Source organism: Haliotis cracherodii, unplaced genomic scaffold, assembly GCF_022045235.1.
Source record: "Haliotis cracherodii isolate W230 unplaced genomic scaffold, xgHalCrac1.p SCAF_5, whole genome shotgun sequence".
Classification (NCBI taxonomy): Eukaryota; Metazoa; Mollusca; class Gastropoda; order Lepetellida; family Haliotidae; genus Haliotis; species Haliotis cracherodii.
In genome coordinates, this window is record NW_027266308.1 from 34,318,579 (window position 1) to 34,332,785 (window position 14,207).

The following is a 14,207-nucleotide window of genomic DNA, read 5'->3' on the forward strand; positions in this document are numbered from 1 at the left end:
GACAGTAAGTGCTGTACCCACTGTAATTATAGCCGAGAAGAGTAAGTGGTTTGGTTTATCTACTGCAGCTATAGTCGTGAACAGTTAGTGCTGCACACACTGTAACTATAGCCGTGAAGAGTTTGTGCATATTAAAGTAAATGTGAACAGAATTTATGTTTGCTACAAGAGATGAATAGTAAGTTTACACTACCGTTTTGCTTACACTCCGATTATAGGAATTTTGTTAATGGCCATCTCCATGGATTACAAAATTTAAACGACGAAGAAATCATTCTTAAACAAGAAATATGATAAAACATAAATATTCAATTTAGCCGCTTCTGAAAACATTATAAATGTTTGTAACACTCTCACAAAGCTATCAATTAATCTCATCAAATCCATTCGCCACTTCTGTTTCTAAATACGGGTAATTTAGCGTAGGGTCTTCTGTCTGGCTGAAAGGAAGGACTCATGATGATGGCCCCATGATATTTAGTGTTGAAAACTCGGCGTGTCTGGAAAACATATGTAATGTCATTGATTGGCAAGACATTTGCGAACAAACATATGACTCAGTAAAACCCTATATGTCAATGTACCTGAAGGTGCTCTATAATTCAAGGTCTGTGTTTTACGATTAATTCTTTAATTTTAAACAATCTCTGTTAATATGTCCCTTGGGGCTTGTCAGTTGTCATGGAAACAGTTGGGTGATAATTTGACAATTACCCAGTATTTTGAAACTAGTGTGCAAGTGAACACCTGCCTGTGAATCACCGTCGTCATCAATTGTCACCTCATGTGTTGTTTGTCGTAGATACGGTACTTAGCAACAGTTTTCATTCAACCTACGTTTTATTCAAGCCGATGTCTCGCTGTCCTTAATCACTGTTACTGGCAGAAAGATCAGAGTTTGGAATGTGACTGTGGGTGGGGCTTTCAGACGATAACATAACATAAAAAAAATAGTATAATCTTGAATCCTAAAAAAACGAAACATCCCCAAACACCTTCGTTGTATGGAAATACTCGAGCATACTGACAACTCACTCTCAACACACGCACAATGGAGGGAAATATTCAACATGTGAAACTGAAGATGAACTGTTGATGACTACACCCCACCCACCCCATCCCCCACCCCACAGCCAAATAAACCCACCACCACCCTCAACCCTTTACAAATCCTGTATCAGAGACAAGATTTGTCTGTCAGTTTCTAAGAGGCATACTGTAAGATGGCATTCAGCTAAATGTTGCGCCATAAACACAAACTGTAATATTAATGAACAATGTCGTGTTATCATAATTAAGTCACCCTAAAACACATAAGTTTTGTCACCTTGTTTTGGGTGCATATTGTAGTGCAATGCAATGTGCCATGAATGCGAGAGATCTGTCAATAGCATGTCCCTTATTGCTGACAATAAATTCAGCTTCACATCTTTCATGCACACGTTACAGCAATGATTTAAGATCATCAAAAAGCGCTAAATGAAAAAAATGGATATAAAAAACCCAGATAAATTTCAAATTCAAAGAGTTGGATATATTTTATTTCAATTATGTGTGTTATAGATATGAAATGGTGACATGCTAGATTTCGATTCTCACTTACTTCTTTCTGATTGGGTGGCGTAATGTTTTTTATTGAATTAATTTTATTTATTAAAGACAAATATAAACTTTTCTATAGGAGAAAATCATGATCTGGCATTGAACCTGAGCCTTAGGTATACGGAAGAGGCATAACATTTCATATTCATACCCAATATAGTAAATGCATGGATTTTACCTCCATGGACTATATTATATTCCATACAGAATCCATGGGTCGCGATCAGTACCTTGTTACGACTGTGTTATGTCCACGATCTACAAGTGTTTTGTTCTGCAAGATGTTCTTATTTAACTAAACGCCGACGAAAATGTAACCGCTATTAACCATCGTGGTATTGTGTTCCCTTAAATTCAATTTACCTGCAGCCATGTGTACCTCTCAAGTGTTGAAATCCACTCATCATCGTCTTCTGATGGGAGATTTATGCATTGGGTTTATTTGGTAAATACTTTCTGAGCCTTCTTTACTGCTGCTCTGCGTCAGGAAATAAATACTTACTTTCTTATGCAAATTGTATGAATGGCGGGTACTACTGGTCGTGCAGGACATGCTAACCCTTTTCGTGAACATCGTGTGTCATCACTATTATCTGTGGTCCATTCATATACAATGTAATTTCCACAGCTATTTATTCTTTTGCATTGACCATTCATATTTACAAAATATACTGGAAGTAATGCTGGTGTCATCCGTCACTGATTCATGTGAACGTTAAAATGTGCTTATTCGTTATAATGAATATTATAATTATTTAAATTTGTTCCGAAGTGTAAATGTAAATCCAAAAATTTAACTGATTAGTAAAACCAGAGGTTGACAAATATCAGTTAAACGTGAAAACAGATGTTAGCCACGAGAAGGAATCTTTAATGAAGATTCCTCAAGACCATAATTCAATGAACTAGAGATTTAAATGGGAAATACTGTATGGTGCCTTGTCAAAGAGAGAAAGCGCACTACCCAACTAGCGCGTCTGATGCCAGGATGTGTGTCGCCGAGCTGAGTCCGCGAGTCTGGGGCTAGAAGGAGTCGACACGCTACTCACACATAGCTCTTACACAGATACACCACACAATGATAACACGGCAGGGAAATGTGCACTACATAATCAAGTTTCTAACATGTTACGACCATAAGGAAAACTAACAGTATTGTCCGCCATATGAAGATGTAGGCCGAGACTGCAGTAATCAGTGAAAGACTTGTGTGAGGTATGGATTCACAGTTGACAAACAAGGTCCTGGGTTTGAACACACGTCCAAAAGCAATCGTCATGGCTTTAATATCGTATATGCTGATCTGAATGTTGTATTCTGCATTCCATTCTGCATCGAGAAACTTCAAAATCACATGCTGCTACGCGGAAATACCAAAAAACCCGACTCAAGTAGTAAGGCCACCAGTACAATTATACGAGTTTTAGAGTAGTACTTCTTGTTTTCACTAAGACCCTTCAACTTCTGCTAGTCCATTGAATGGAGATATGGCCAATTGGCACGAAATAAACTGGTCACATCACAATATCTCATTTCATTCTTTCATTTCACTCAGCATCGTGCGGTCAGATATTATTGTTACATAGCCTTACAATGATATTGCCCACACAGCAAAGTGCAGTCAGATATTATTGTTATATAATCTTGCAATGATTTTTCCCACACAGCAAATGTGCAGTCAGATATAAATGTTATATAGTCTTACAATGATATTGCCCACACAGCAAATGTGCAGTCAGATATCATTGTTATATAGTCTTACAATGATATTGCCCACAGAGCAAAGTGCAGTCAGATATTATTGTTATATATTCTTACAATGATATTGCCCACACAGCAAATGTGCAGTCAGATATTATTGTTATTTATTCGTAGAATGATATTGGCCACACACCAATGTGCAGTCAGATCGATATTATTGTTATATAGTGTTGCAATGATAATGCCCACACAGCAAATGTGCAGTCATATATTATTGTTATATAGTCTTACAATGATATTGCCCACAGAGGAAAGTGCAGTCAGATATTATTGTTATATATTCTTACAATGATATTGCCCACACAGCAAATGTGCAGTCAGATATTATTGTAATTTATTCGTAGAATGATATTGCCCACACAGCAATGTGCAGTCAGATATTTTTTAAATATATTTTTTATAATGCCAAAGACCATGCAGCAAATGTGCAGTCAGATATCATTGTTATATAGTCTTACAATGATATTGCCCACAGAGCAAAGTGCAGTCAGATATTATTGTTATATATTCTTACAATGATATTGCCCACACAGCAAATGTGCAGTCAGATATTATTGTTATTTATTCGTAGAATGATATTGGCCACACACCAATGTGCAGTCAGATCGATATTATTGTTATATAGTGTTGCAATGATAATGCCCACACAGCAAATGTGCAGTCAGATAGTATTGTTATATAGTCTTACAATGATATTGCCCACACAGCAAAGTGCAGTCAGATATTATTGCTATATATTCTTACAATGATATTGCCCACAGAGCAAAGTGCAGTCAGATATTATTGTTATATATTCTTACAATGATATTGCCCACACAGCTAATGTGCAGTCAGATATTATTGTTATTTATTCGTAGAATGATATTGGCCACACACCAATGTGCAGTCAGATCGATATTATTGTTATATAGTGTTGCAATGATAATGCCCACACAGCAAATGTGCAGTCAGATAGTATTGTTATATAGTCTTACAATGATATTGCCCACACAGCAAAGTGCAGTCAGATATTATTGCTATATATTCTTACAATGATATTGCCCACAGAGCAAAGTGCAGTCAGATATTATTGTTATATATTCTTACAATGATATTGCCCACACAGCTAATGTGCAGTCAGATATTATTGTTATATATTCTTACAATGATATTGCCCACACCGCAAATGTGCAGTCAGATATTATTGCTATATATTCTTGCAATGATCTTGGCCACACAAAATTGTGCAGTCAGATATTATTGTTTTATATTCTTACAATGATATTGCCCACACAGCAAAGTGCAGTCAGATATTATTGCTATATATTCTTGCAATGATCTTGGCCACACAAAATTGTGAAGTCAGATATTATTGTTTTATATTCTTACAATGATATTGCCCATACAACATTGTGCAGTCACATATTTTTTTAAATATATTTTTTATAATGCCATAGACCATGCAGCAATGTGCAGTCAGATATTATTGCCATATAGTCTTACAATGCTATTGCCCATACAGCAAATGTGCAGTCAGATATTATTGTTATATATTCTTAAAATGCTATTGCCCACACAGCAATGTGCAGTCAGATATTTTTTAAATATATTTTTTATAATGCCATAGACCATGCAGCAATGTGCAGTCAGATATTATTGCCATATAGTCTTACAATGCTATTGCCCATACAGCAAATGTGCAGTCAGATATTATTGTTATATATTCTTAAAATGCCATTGCCCACACAGCAATTGTGCAGTCAGATATTATTGTTATATATTCTTGCAATGATCTTGGTCACACAAAATTGTGCAGTCAGATATTATTGTTTTATATTCTTACAATGATATTGCCCATACAACATTGTGCAGTCACATATTTTTTTAAATATATTTTTTTTAATGCCATAGACCATGCAGCAATGTGCAGTCAGATATTATTGCCATATAGTCTTACAATGCTATTGCCCATACAGCAAATGTGCAGTCAGATATTATTGTTATATATTCTTAAAATGCCATTGCCCACACAGCAAATGTGCAGTCAGATATTATTGTTATATATTCTTATAATGCTATAGACTACGCAGCAATGTGCAGTCAGATGTTATTACATGTATTTCCTTATTTTTGATTGGTCCACCCCACCCACCACACCCTACCCACTCCACCCCACCCCACCCCACCCACTACATCCTACCCACCGCACCAGTCATTCTAGCAGCATTACACAAATAACATAAGTGTAACCATGTTGTGCTGCTTCCCTTGCTTCTGTGATCCAACGCATCGCTGGCCTGGAAAGCGAGATACAATCACTACTGGTACTCTGCTAGTACCAACATGGAACCATCTCAACCGGGGTGTCTTAGTTGTTGTTTCTGACGGAAGTAATGAGCAAGTTTTTTTTCAGCGGAACACGTGCTGCTCTGGCGCACCTCCAACACGGTTCACATTCTGACGTAACCAGTCACGTGCCTCTCATTTGGAAATCAACAAAATGACATTGTTATTCTAAGCTCATGATAGTGTGTAACAAGACAAGGGGATGTCGCCCCTGTTTGAATTGCACACCAAATTATACTACAATGGCTATTGTGAGTGCCGTGTTCGGCCCATGCCCCTGTAGGCTGTGTGCACGTGTGTTCAGGTCACGTGACGGGGGGAGTGCCTGTCTAATGAGCTACCCTTATAACGGCGGTTGGGTAGGCAGAACCCCTCATATTCCACACTCCGCCCGCTGACTCATGTTCGCTAGCCACTGACAAGGAATCGATCTATTTTTCTCAAGTGTCATCCTAATGAGAAATACATGTTCTTTAAACCTCTTTGTCGCAGAGCTAGCGTCGCATGGTGCCAAACTCTCGGCGCTCGTCAAACCCGTGCTTAATGGAACAACTCACATTGTCATTAGCGCGCGTGCAGGGGAAGGCAAATAAGTCACTAATGAGTAGTCAATTAGCCACCTTCAGCCGGTAGAAAAGAAGAGACTTGCGCGATATCCACAAATTATCAATTAATTCCCAGCAACGTGGACATTTCTGGGATTGTAATTGTCGGCTTGTCCAACTTGTAGGTATTAATTGAGAGATAGGATCTGCCTGCTGGCTGAAAACATTGGCGACCCTTCCGTCAATAAGAGCTTCCGCGCAGTCAACTCAAGGAGCAAAACAGCGAGAACTTGAAACCTTGAAGCAAAACATGTTACATAAACAATGGCATCAGCTGGCGGCCAGGGGACAAGGAGGATGTCCACGGGGGCTAGAGGGGAGTAGTAATCACTGAGCGGCGGTTCCACCAGCATCCCACATTGCAGCTAACCAAAAACTGGCCTATATATTACCGGAAGCTAGTAGTGGTAAATACCTACCTACCTACCTACCTACCTACCTACCTACCTACCTACCTACCTACCTACCTACCTACCTACCTACCTACATACCTAAAACCCACCCATCCACCTACCTACCTACCTACCTACCTACCTACCTACCTACCTACCTACCTACATGCATACATGCATACATACATACATACATACCCCCCACCCCCACCTACCCACCTACACCCCCACCCACAACCCCACCCACCCACCCACCTACCCACCTACCCACCTACCCACACACAACCACCCACACACCCATACCCCCACACACACGCACGCCTGCACACACACACACACACACACACACACACACACACACACACACACACACACACACACACACACACACACACACACACACACACACACACACACACACACACACACACACATCTACCTACGTATACTGACCTACCCACGTAGCCTACCCTAGTCCCCATCCATGTATGTATCGGTATATATATTGCATTATCGGGATTTGACTTAATATACTATAGGTTTCATTCTGTACAATGGGCCAATGACTTGCACCCCACTCCCTGCATAAAGCATGATGTATCCATCAATCTATCCTTCAATCATCAATCTGTCTGTCCGTCCGTCAGTCTTTGTAGAAGGACACTTACAATCTGGTGTATATTTGGAACGAGTAAGGGTACGTAGTTATCTGGCGGCAGTGCTGGCAGTGTGTGTGGACATGTAGACTGCACGGCACCTGGCCCTTGTATTCCTGTCAGCTGGACAGCCAGCGATGTGTGTGCGCTTCTGTATTTATATGTTGATGTAAACAGTCGCGATTAAACAAGTGTGCATTTACAAATACTACACGCCAGAAGGCCTCTGGTCATCTGTTGAACCGACATGATGGGCCACATTGCTAAACAACATAACTCATATGAGGCCCAGCCGTATACTCTCATGTCCGGTCTTGCCCATTACCAGCATTGCGTGGAGACTTTATGGAAATATTAAGGTTACTTGTAGTTTGTCTGGTGACTAGTTTACACTACTACACACAAACACGCACAGCCGGTGTGCGCTATGTCTTTGTGGGACCATGCTGCGTGGCCCCTGACGTCACACACAACATACACCAGCAGAGCGTGTGTTCTGTCATTGTCAGCAATAAGTATGCTCTTGTTTGGATCTCAAGTTAATGTAGCCCCCAACTGTTTGAAATACAGACACATGCTGCACGGAAATGGTATGTTATTGATTGTGGAATTTGCACGAAAATAAACAGATTTATGCATTCATTTTTTTTTTCAAAATAAAAAATCGACCAAGTAACCGAGCCTGACAAACCGATCTATTAAATCGCCTCGTACCATGCACAGATTTCTTCTGTGGCCCTACTCAAACTCGGAATCTCCAGGGTGTGTTTGTGTGTATGTCAGGGTGAGCACGGTGTGTCGAGGTATATGTCTGTGTGCAAGTGTGGCTGCTATTCTAGGTAGGTGCTGTGCGCGCCATATAGAACATCTATTTCATATTCTACTTGTGTGTGAGACCCGTGAAGATCCGGGGTGGAATAGGTCTTCAGCAACCCATGATTGCTGTAAAAGGTCACTATGCTTGTCGTAAGAGGCGATTAATGGGATCGGGTGGTCAGGCTCGCTGACTTGGTTGATGCATGTCATCGATCCCAATTGCGTGGATCGATGCTCGTGATATCAATCACTGGATTATCTGGTCCAGACTCGATTATTGTTGAGCGCGGCGTTAAACAACAAACCAACAAACCAACTTGTGTGTGAATCATATAGAAAAATACATCCCTTCTAATTACTTGCACACTTACGACAGGAACTGTTTTGTGGGAATATTATCGTATTCACCTTGATCCGGATGTGACGTATGTTCATTGATGGAAAAAATAAATGAGTAAAGTACATTTAAAAGTGGCACGACGCATATGAGTTCGGAGCCAAAACCCCAATATACAAATATACAAAGGTACACACGTAAGGCGTACGTATGCCTCGGCACCGTTCAGGAATCAATGTCTTGTTACAAGTGCAACGTCATGTTGAGATCAATCAGTAGTGAATGATTATGGTTTTACACCGCTTTTAGCAATATTCCACCAATATCACGGCGGGGGACACCAGAAATGGGCTTCACACATTGTACCCATGTCGGTAATCAAACCCGGGTCCTCGGCGTGAGGAGCGAACGCTTTAACGACGAGGCTACCCGACCGCCCAGGATCAACCAGTAGAAAACAAATACATATTGCTGAAAAGGGCCTTGAAACGTATTTATTTAAAGCAACTATACATTGATATCAGCACAAATCAAAAGTATGATTTAACTCCAAATGACAATTACAATTCCTATTAGATTCTAATAAAAGAAAATCTGAAAATATTTTTAAAGAGTCTGTTTCTGTCCAGCTCCCCTCAGAAAACATATTTTCATTTTCAAATCAAACAAACCTCAATGTGAAATATCGCTATAAAAATATTTGAATGTCTCTGACACGGATATGTGAATTTCCACCTTATATTTTGCATCGATATCAAAGTACACAGTAATTCCTATCTCCGGCACAGTGGGTGTATGGAGTACTTTATTTCCGGGTAACATAAATGTCAAAGTACATTCTAGATGCTAATGTTGCGTCCCTTGAGCATTATGTTACAGTAAATGCGTGAAATAGATTAATGTCACTTGGAACAATATTGCAGTTATATCAGGGCGTTGCATCGTTATGTGGAGCGAAAGCTCAAAGTGATACAGGTCTTAGACATTGGTGAAACCCACCAACACGAGCATGCTGCTGACAAACCAAGAAACATGATCAGAGAAAAGTACTGTTCGAAGCCATAGGTTCCTGACACATCTAGGGGACACAACCCTGCATGGCCCGTGTCTGGTGATCAATAAAACTGCAGCTTAGAGTTCAATGAGTTTTCAGTAAAAGTGACCAAATAACTTGAGTGGTCAGTATTGCTGTATTTCTTAGACCACCCTCTTACTTCACATGCAGCAGCATGTCATAACGCTGGACGCGGAAGCAGCATCCAGCAATTTATTTGTGGACGAAAATCGACTTGTAAACTTCCTAATATCTGGGGCTCTTTCTTCTAATATTGGGCAATTATATGTACCCGATAAAAGTTAAATATCAGTACGCCAAATCTTAGACTGCCAGAAAGGTTATTGCGAGCACGGGTGGCCCAGTCGTCTTAAGCCGCCGCGATTCGCTGTGCAGAGTTGCGTCCCTTAGGCACGCCAGAAACCTATGATTGTGGGTTCGAATCCCGGTTCGCCCCGATTTTGTTTCTAGGTTTGTCAGCAACGTGCTCGAGGGTTTCACCGAAGTTGTAAACGTCAGAGACCTGCATCACTTCGTTCTTTCCTCCTACATTAAGCTGACACGCCGTGATATAACTGGAATACTGTTCAAAGCGGCGTTAAACCCCCACTCACTCACTCACTCAAAGGTTATTGCGGTGTGAAGTTTTAACTTCCATGTTGTGCATCAGTCAATATAACGCAGTACGTTTTGTGACAAACCCCTTTCTATGTATGATTTGGAGTAATGTTTAGAAATAAGTATCTCTGAAACCAACGAAGCCTAAACCCAGTTCCTTTGGTCCACAGTAAGTTATTTGTCAGCCAGGAGTAATATTCTCTGTTTCGGGTGTTGATGTATCCGTTAAGCATTCAGTTCATACCGAACATCTGCTCATTACTTTGACATTAAAACACGCAGTTTATGACACCTTTAAGTTGATGATTACAGTTTATTTTGCTGATGTATGTGGTGCGTCATTGCGAAATGAAAACTGAAGAATGTGTGAAAGAATAAGGCAACCAGGCAACAGCAATTAACGCACAAATACTTTAGATACCAACAACATGAATTAATGTAATTGACTTACCGGATTCGACGTAATAAGCGCCCCGCTCTTATAAGCGCCCATGGCGATTTTTGCTAATATATTGGCTAGTGAACAATCCTAATTAGCACCCCTTCCGATAGATCAATGTACACAAGACTTATTTATTCGTGTATAATACGCACTCGTTATATGCACCCTTAATTAGGGGCAATTAAGTTCTTGAAGAATATGTCTGGCGTACATAAACATTTCAGGCTGTCAGCATAAACCAAGAAACTTATCTTTTAACTCTACTATTCTAATAGGAGCCCACTATTTCTTATTTTGAGAGCGCCCTGGGCGCTTATTACGTCGAATACGGTAACATATGTTTTACTATTTCCATTAGGATTCGATTTCCTCTTCCAACAAGTTTAAAAATTCAGACAAGCAGAATTCATTTGTTCGATTTGAGGGAAAGATATTTATGGTTGCCCTTGTTGTATTTTCTCTGTTGTTGGATTAACAATTGCAACAGAAGATTGATACATTGAAGATCTGAATTTGAACATTTAAACATATTTTTTTTAAATACCGATAAGTAAGATACATCACGACTACAACAGACGATCTGTTAGAAGGTTTATTTAAGGATGACGATAGTTTTCAAGAAAATAATTTGATAAAGAGAACACTTCAATAATGGCACTCATTATCAATTCGCCGCCTCCGCGGTCTTGTGGTAGAGCGTCCGCCCGGAGAGCGGAAGGTCCGGGGTTCGATCCCCGGCCGCGTCATACCAAAAGACGTTAAAAGATGGTACTTGTTGTTACCCTGTCTGGCGCTCGGCATTTAGGGGCTAAAACAAGGACTGGTCGGCTCGGAGTCAGTATACTGTGTCTGAGTGGGGTACTCATGTTAAACTGCGGCATGGTATCTCAGTGAGCTATCACTATAAATCGGCATCAGTCCGCACGCACGCACGCACACACACACACACACGTGCATGCACGTCGCTATATAAGTGCAATTATCTTGGACGCGACGTTAAACCCCATTCCACCTCTTGGCGGGCTCAACAGACGATTTGTCTTACTTCGGGTATACTTCGGGTACATTGGCCCTTGTTGATTTTGATTTTAGAGGGCCGTGCAGTTAAATTCAAATCACTGGCTTTATGTCTCATTATATGGATGCTTTATGATATAAAACATATCAAATTTAAATGAAGCCCCTTGAATCTGGACGGCACTGTTCCAAGCAAAACCGGATTATCCAATTTCCAATTTAACAAATTATGGGCATGTAGGTATGCCTTAACAAAAAATAGTCAGGAAGGAAAGTTTTCTCTCGGGTTATCATTGTATCTGTTTTAACATAAAAAACATCACATTAAGAGTCTTTTAAACTACATACCTAGAAGGCGATTACCAACTATATTACGGGGCGGTCGGGTAGCCTCGTGGTTAAAGCGTTCGCTCGTCATTCCGAAGACCTGGGCTCGATTCCCGACATGGGTACATTGTGTGAAGCCCATTTCTGGTGTCCCCCGCCGTGATATTGCTGGAATATTGCTAAAAAGCGGTGTAAAACTATACTCACTAACTATGTTACCAACTGCATGGTCACAATAAGAGACATGGTGTTGATTGCAATTAGAAAGCATATAAACTCGCTTCAAGTTAGCAAATCAAGTATTTTTCAAGGCTTAGCAGGAATTGTACATATTTGAAATACAATTTTTGAGATTTAAGCTATAGTCTTTCAAGGATTACTTTATTTTTTGCACCACTTAGTGAATGTTGAGCTCCCTGTAGAACTGTTTCTTAGTTGCTGGCTAGTTCAGTACGATTGTCTCCCAAAAACCCCTTCATTCCAAAACCACCTCGTCCAAATATCCCAAAACTTAGTTAAAACAGTAAAGGGGAATTCCCTTTTGAAAGAGTGAGTGAGTGAGTTGGGTTTAACACCGCTTTTAACAGTATTCCAGTTATATCACGGCGTGTCAGCTTGATGTGGGAGGAAAGCCCGAAGTGATCCAGGTATCAGACGTTTACCACTTCGGTGAAACCCACGAGCACGGGTATGGTGCTGACAAACCTAGAAACAAAATCGGGGCGAACCGGGATTCGAACCCACAATCATAGGTTTCTGGCGTGCCCAAGGGGCGCAACTCTGCACAGCGAATTGCGGCGCCTTAGACGACTGAGGCACCCAGATGTTTATACGTCTTTGGTCAAACAGAGTTTTGCCTCCAATTTTTATTTGATCGTTGTACCATAAACGTTGTGCTACTATAGACATGTATTCAATATAACTTATACAATTTTAAATTTTTGCTCTGCTAAGGGCACATCTGATTATTTCATATTATTTGCTGATAACCAGGGACTAAATACACCCATCCAAATCTTGGATGCTGTAGGTCATCTAATCAAACTTGGATAATCACTTGGAAGATTATACTGTGAATATGTAATGTGCTTACTGAGAAACAATCGGTTGAATCTATGTTCTTGATGAATAAAATGTGCAATTTATTTTGTCATTATTATTATTATCTCCATCCAGCTGCTTCTTTGTATGAGTTAGTCCATTTAATTAAAATAGTAACAGACAGGGGACTAGCTGTGCACCCAACTGTGAACAGTGTTGTTATAAGCTGTAGGAGTTGTGGGATGTAGGATTGTTAGGAGGAAACCCTCAGTACACGCCCGGGATTGGGGATAAGTGAACGGAAGCTGGATTTTAACTGTCATTTTGTTACATGGTCACAATGATTTCACTTTGACAAAAAATTAGTAGAATTTGGATCAATTTGAACCGTTTTGAATTTCCAAGATTATTAATACCATTACCAATCAAAGATGTAGTATGATATTACTATGTTCGCTTGTTAAATTAGCACATTTAAAGTTTCCCGTATCCAACATTTCCAACATTTGTTTGATATATACTGTTTAATTGAATTATGTGAGCAGAAAGTAAGTATTGACCAATTGTAGCCTTGCATATTCTATAAAAAATATAATTTAATCAAAATATGAACTCTTATGGTATTATATACTGTTTAATTGAATTATGTGAGCAGAAAGTAAGTATTGACCAATTGTAGCCTTGCATATTCTATAAAAAATATAATTTAATCAAAATATGAACTGGTATGGTATTATATACTTAAATAACGAAAGCGTTAAGGAGAGATCCTGTTACAAGCCGAAAGCTTCGTAAACAATTGTGTACTGTCCATTGGTATTGACTCCACCAACAAGGCTTACTTAATGTACTTCTAGATTCCGTATGATTTCATTATTCACGATATAATTATTTCGTCAAACGAGTAAACTGCTTTGGAGTGAGTATGTATGCGAGACAAGGTTGTTGAGGGTATTATTCTCTAATTGGATCCCCTCTCAGACGCGAGCGATATGGCGAGAAGTGCTCAGCGCAGTCTCAGCTACTTGTACAGGGCTTTGTTCACTCAAGCAGTTTAAATAAAGAGCTGTTTGAATGTAGGGGATCTTTTGTTCCCGTCTATTATCAGTTTTTATTTGTTAGCCAAAACACATCCGTGATGTTCGTTTATCGTCAATCGTGTCCAAATGTGTTAAATCTCCCTCATTTGTAGATCAGTGAAGCGTTCACAACTC